We start from the raw sequence: 6,000 nt of genomic DNA on the forward strand, positions 1-6,000 counted from the left end.
TGTACCTAAACACAACATATAGTTTACCTAGAAAAGAGAGGATAAAAGATTACATCTGAAAATAATATTCTATACTGCACTGGAATGAACAAACTGATGCTGCTCTCCCATGTTATCTGGCAATATCAGAAGTCAGCAATGCATTTCAGTTCTGAATAAACATTTTCAAAAAAGGATGAGAGGTAAGAAACCTCTATTTTGATCTTCCACTTTTACCACCAAATTTGCTGTTAATTAATAATTTGAAGTTGATGTACTGCGACAAATCAACCATGCACTTTTTTCCAAATATATCTTTAACCACTGTTTCTGTTTCTGCTTATTATATACAGAAATATTTAGAGATTTGTCTGTGTAATATCTATAAAAAGTCATGTTTGATACATTCTTGCCATAAATCAGTAGCATTATGTATGTTTCAAAATTAAGAATTATTTTCAATTAATTCAATTTTTACCTCAGAAATTTTTATTTTTGATGTACCAAATTCTACGAGAAAACTCCCTGCCAATTCATGTAGACATAATTTCCTAATATGTTCTATCATAGATATAAAATTTATCTGCCTTAACTACTGAATTGCTAAAAATTAACATGCTATGCCTTTGCATTTTGAAGACACATAATTCATTATAGGAATGCCTTCATAACAAAAATACACAACAAATAACCCGAGGACAAAATATTTAAAAATTTCCTTAAATTTACACAAGTATAGAAATTCATTACTTTCATAATTTATATGCCATTATGCAAATTCATTACTCCAATATCAATAGTAAAGAAGTCAATTAAATAAAGTTTTATTTATTAACTAGTACTTTAAGAACCTTTACACTGAGAATACAAAGCATCGAATGATGCCAAATATCCTAAAATAAATCCTAAAATACAATGTTTAGAGTAAAGCTGTGCAAGAACCAATCATATGATAATGACACAGCAAACCTATACCTCAGATCAGTTAAGTATTAGACTTCCGTAGACTTCCCCTACCCCTACCAAGCTACGAATGGTACAGATATGGCAGGGCTCTAAATAGTTGTCCTTTTTTATCTTTTCCCCTCACTTCCTCTTTCACAACAAGGATTTATCAGGACAAGATGACATACAGGACAACCAGGCCACCTCACAGTGATTAGACTAAGCCATTAGTAACAGATGTGAAACTATCATCACCACCAGCTCTGCATTGGGCTGAGACTTTCACACAACCTTCTCACAAGCTACTTTTAAGACTGAGCTTTATCAGTTTATGGAGGAGATTAAGCTTTAGCTACCAACAATAGCAGTGGATTGGTCTTGATCATGTATCTTCTTAAGGATGTTCTATAACTGGATTTTAAAAATAAAGTCAATTAATCTTTATAGTCTTTTTTTCTAAGAAAATAAATTAACATCTCTTCAGAAAAAAAATAAGTTTATATAAATATATATAGTACTACTTTTACTATGGCTTAGGAGATGCCATTCTAATTCTGTGAAGAATACATACAACATTTAAGAAATGGCAAAGTTAAATATTTCCAGTTGTGTACTTGGTCAAAAAAGACAAAAAGGGTACACAGTGTATTTACAGAGAAAAATTATAATCTCATTCATAAAACTATATCTATACTGAAATACCTGTCTCAGTTTCATAATCAATACTTGTATAAAATTTGAATGTAGTCAACACTAAAGTGCCCCAGTTATGGTTTAACCTGGCAGGTAGCTAACTCCACATGGCCACTTGATAACTTTTTGGTCTGTCAGCAAACAGTTCATATGCCAAGAAACATATTGTATGTACTTTTTTGTATCATGATCACAGGATTTTATCTATGCCTTGCTAAGCCATTCCATTCTAACATAATCTTCAGATACACATTAGATTCTAATAAATTTAGATTATAATAGTGCAAGTCCCTGTCTGGAAATATAATGAACACATTAGAAAGTAAATATTGTAATTATATCAACTTTTTATACTATAGTTTGCTGATTTGGATGTTAAGATAAATATAAATTAAATTTATTAATTTTCCAAATTTGAACAAGTAGTTAAAGTTGGACATGGGCAAGAAGGAGTTGATTTTATTAGAAAAACAGATCAACTCCTGAAAAGTTTGTCTCCAATATAATGTTCTAAAACATGAGATTTTCTGCCCTAGGAATTTTTACAGAGCAGTCAGTTTAACAGGTTTGTTCAGACACTCCAGGGCCACTTGTGTCCGAATAACCATAAAGGCAAAAGAACCCTCAAAAAGTAAACATCACAATCAACCCCAAAATAAGAAACCCTTTAACTGTAAAAAGACTTCCCTTGATTCTCTGGGAAACCTGAATGGGATACAACTACATACCTCTTCACAGCCAGCAGTTAGGTAGAAGAGACGTGCTGTAGGTTAGCAACAAATGATTACAGAGCTCCTCTCAACACTAACCCCACACCTGACAGGGGAAGTCTCAATCTTTTTTTCCTGAAATCTAAATCAATGAATGAAACTGATTGCTGGGACCTGACATATCCTATTTCATTCCATCATTATCAGTCCTCCATCACAGGTATGTTCAGACAACAGGTAACAATTTGAAAAGAAAATTAAGAGAATGAAAATAGTGGAATTAATTTGTTCTCTTAGACCTTGATTTACCTATGTGGGGTAAAAAAATTAAATATAATCAACTCTACCATAAAACCTTCAAACTATTCTTTTGCCAGATTGAAAAAGAGAATACAGAAGGTTAAAACCAAAGAGATTATGTTTCATATTGTCAACAAACTAGGTCATTTATGTCTATTAAGAAAGAGGTTAGAGAGCATGTTATTTAATGGTACAAGTAAATGTCAACAATTCTACCTAAGACAGAAACAAACTAGGTCTTAAAACATATAAGTCAAAGGGATGAGAGAAACGCTATATGTTGCCCCCCAAAGATGCAAATAGAGGAGGTGGGTTTTAAGAGACCATGAAATTGAGTAAATATTATACAACTATAGAACATCAAACAGAATGGAATCAGTCAAAAGGAGAGATTGAGGAAAAAAACCCTTACAAAATCAGTCAAATATTGGATGTAATAAGCCATGGGAAAAGTATGAGCCACCAACAGGACATAGCCAGAAGAGATGTACAACATGTTAGGAAAGATATTGCCAACACAGAAGGAGGCCTAACACTGTCATACTGGTCATTTTCTGCTATATGTTTGGTTAGCACATTCAAGAGAGATGGATTTAGACATTTAAATACAGGGGTTTAAAAAATAATGAAACAAGGAAGTAATTATCAGATACAGAAGTGTTATTTGAATCAAGATATCATCCATGCTAAGCAGCTGGGTTCAAATTGGTCACATTGGCTAGAAGATAGGTAAAGGTTCCTGAACGTGAAGCAAATTTAGTCCGTAGAAGCATTAAGAAACTTCATTAAGTACAGGAAAGGCTGTATTAACCTCATCAATATAAGACCTATAATATACAGCCCAAGAAAGAAATACTACACGAATCCTTTTCCACTGCAACAACTGCTTCTGAGAGCCTCTACCACCATTAAATAGGAAATTAGATACTGAACAACAAATAGAAAGATTCACCACTGCTGAAGATCTTAAAAATCACTATTTATCAACTTGTTTGCTTACACACAGTTTCGCACATACAACTAAACAAAGTAGCCCAAGTGAGAAAATGTAAGCAGGACACTTAGCAGAGACAACAATGCAGTCAAGGTCATCAGCATAAATTAAAACACCACCAAAGACAGAACTGGAAGAGGCAAGTTTCTACACTTGAGACTGCCTCGAGAACTAATATATGATATTGTCAACATATTAAAAAAAAGTCAGCAAAGTTCTACAGGTCTTTACTGATAACCAAATAAATCCCACACAGGCCAGCAAAACCAAATTCTCCAACCAGTACTGGAACAGCATAAGGAATAAACTGCCCCAATGGACTCAGCCAAGATGTGCTTATAGGATGAAGGCAGGGAAAAGATTACTACAAAAGCTTCTTTCTCCAGTGCCCATAGTACAGCTCAGCTGCTACCATAAATAATGGCTAGCCTGAGTGATATGATGTCATCGAATTGCCTATACCCTACAGGGGAATTCACAGCTCTTGTAGTCACTTTCTGTAATTCAAATGTTATATTGATATTTACTTCTCTTCTTGTGCTGCATATGTTTTGCTTTATAGAACAAATTATGTCAGTTACACAACATCAGCACCAGGACTTGCTGAAGTAACTCTTACTGGCCACATCAACTTTAATTTGCAGACTGCAGGAAGAGGAAATACTGCTTTCCATAAATTATCATCTCCTATTAGCACTGTTAGAAATAAAATACTGAATTAAATGTACCATTAGGACTCACCAAGGACCTTCTTATGTTGTTCTTGCTATGTGGGAATTTTCCTCACAGCAGATGACCAAATGACAAGTTTATTGCTGTGTTATGGGTCCTTCAAATAGTCAGAGCTACTAAGAGTCCAAGATTTGGTATAATAGAACATACAAAATGTTGAAACTGAGGAAGAAGACTGTAGATATCTTGTTAGGGAGAATAATTAATAAGTGAACAAAAAATCAGTAAGTAAAACAATGGTCACATGGTATTTTAAATTTTTTGCATTATCTGTAGTCTTCCATGCATACTCCATATTACCTTTGTAAGTTCTTTGTATCACCATGTCTCCATATGGGTTACAACAATTTGCCAAAGATGACTACAATCTTAACTGAAGCTTTTGAACAGTTTTGATATGTAAAACATAAATAATGATAAGACAAAGTTATTTACAAAGTTTATGATTTGTGCAAGGTGCTTATTCTCTAACAGAAACCTTAAAATGTATCAGTAACTTATACAGTTGTGCCTGTAATTAGGAAAGAAATATCACAACATAAGTGTGTTTTCCCTATTTTAGGACCACAAAAAATCAGGAAGTTCAAAGATTCGGACCTTGAACTTATTTTAAAACAGTGAGAAATATGCCTTACCAGAAATAACTTAAAGCAAAAAAACTCTGTACTAAAGTTTGAAGAACATCTTACTATTCACCATATGTGTTTATTATCAGAATTCTTCCCCCATTACACTCTTATGAATAGCAGGTACCTGAATAATGTCATGGCAAACTTTTTAAATAAGGTACAAAACCAGAAGGCTCTACACTCCTACAAAAACCCCCTAGAATTAGTTAGAAAGAGACACAATGAACTTTCTAGCCCATGAAGTTCTTGAAAGACTAAGTGCATAGCAATCAGAAAGAGACTCCTGAAGCAACAGGGTTTAGGGCTCAAAAAGGACATTTCCAAGTATTTATTTTCTATATCATGCCATGGTTAAGCCCATTATTAAGAACAGTATGGTTTTTATAGATTCTAAAGTCCAGGATTATGTTCTTCACTGCAGCATTACAAGTAATTAAAGATCTTGCTCAGACTTTGATTTCACATCTGCCATCTTCAAGCCTCCAAAACAGTTTCTGTAATTGTTGCATGACGTCTATGTAAAGCAACATCTCTTAAGATATCAGAGGAAGTTACTGAATAGAAAAAAAACCGCTAAACTTATTTCTTCATTTGCAGAGTCTGCTGTCTTAAATTCACTTTCAGAAGCTTTGCTTACGTGGCTTATAGTTTGCTTTTGTACTTAAATGGTTTTCTTAATTCTCTAAGCTTGATTTTGTTTGCCCCTCCCACACTCGTCCCAACTGGGAGAAGCACTTATAGCATAAACAAGCCCAGAGTTCTCCCTCCCTACGGACGGCAAGCGTTTGCAGCTTGCTTCTTTTAGAGGTTGCTGCTTCCGCCTTTACTCTATCTTAAGTTCGTGTTTTCGCACAAGCACGTTTGTAGAGAGATACACACACAGTAGGACAGTCCCCAAAACAGTGCAAAATCCCGACAATACCGTCAGACGATTCCTGGATGCTTCAGACACCGCCCGCAGCCCCGAGAGCTCCCCGGGTCCGCTCCGTCCCCAGAGCGCAGGTGAGCTCAGGGCGGC

The 6,000-nt window shown here is 34.8% G+C and overlaps 1 protein-coding gene across 2 annotated transcripts in view; it reads right to left on the reverse strand.

The window, feature by feature from the left end:
* The window catches only part of WDR17 (WD repeat domain 17), a 58,372-nt gene extending 52,381 nt beyond the window's left edge, over positions 1-5,991 (reverse strand). The window contains exon 1 of one of the 2 annotated variants that reach the window (XM_017744496.1): positions 5,905-5,991. The gene's annotated coding sequence lies outside the window, so the exon portion shown is untranslated. Of the gene's footprint in view, positions 1-2,345; positions 2,967-5,904 lie in introns of those variants that run through there. The other variant, XM_017744497.1, reaches the window with a different exon arrangement.
* Between the last annotated feature and the right edge of the window lie 9 nt (positions 5,992-6,000).

This window comes from Corvus brachyrhynchos, unplaced genomic scaffold, assembly GCF_000691975.1.
Source record: "Corvus brachyrhynchos isolate BGI_N302 unplaced genomic scaffold, ASM69197v1 scaffold17, whole genome shotgun sequence".
In the NCBI taxonomy this organism is placed as follows: Eukaryota; Metazoa; Chordata; class Aves; order Passeriformes; family Corvidae; genus Corvus; species Corvus brachyrhynchos.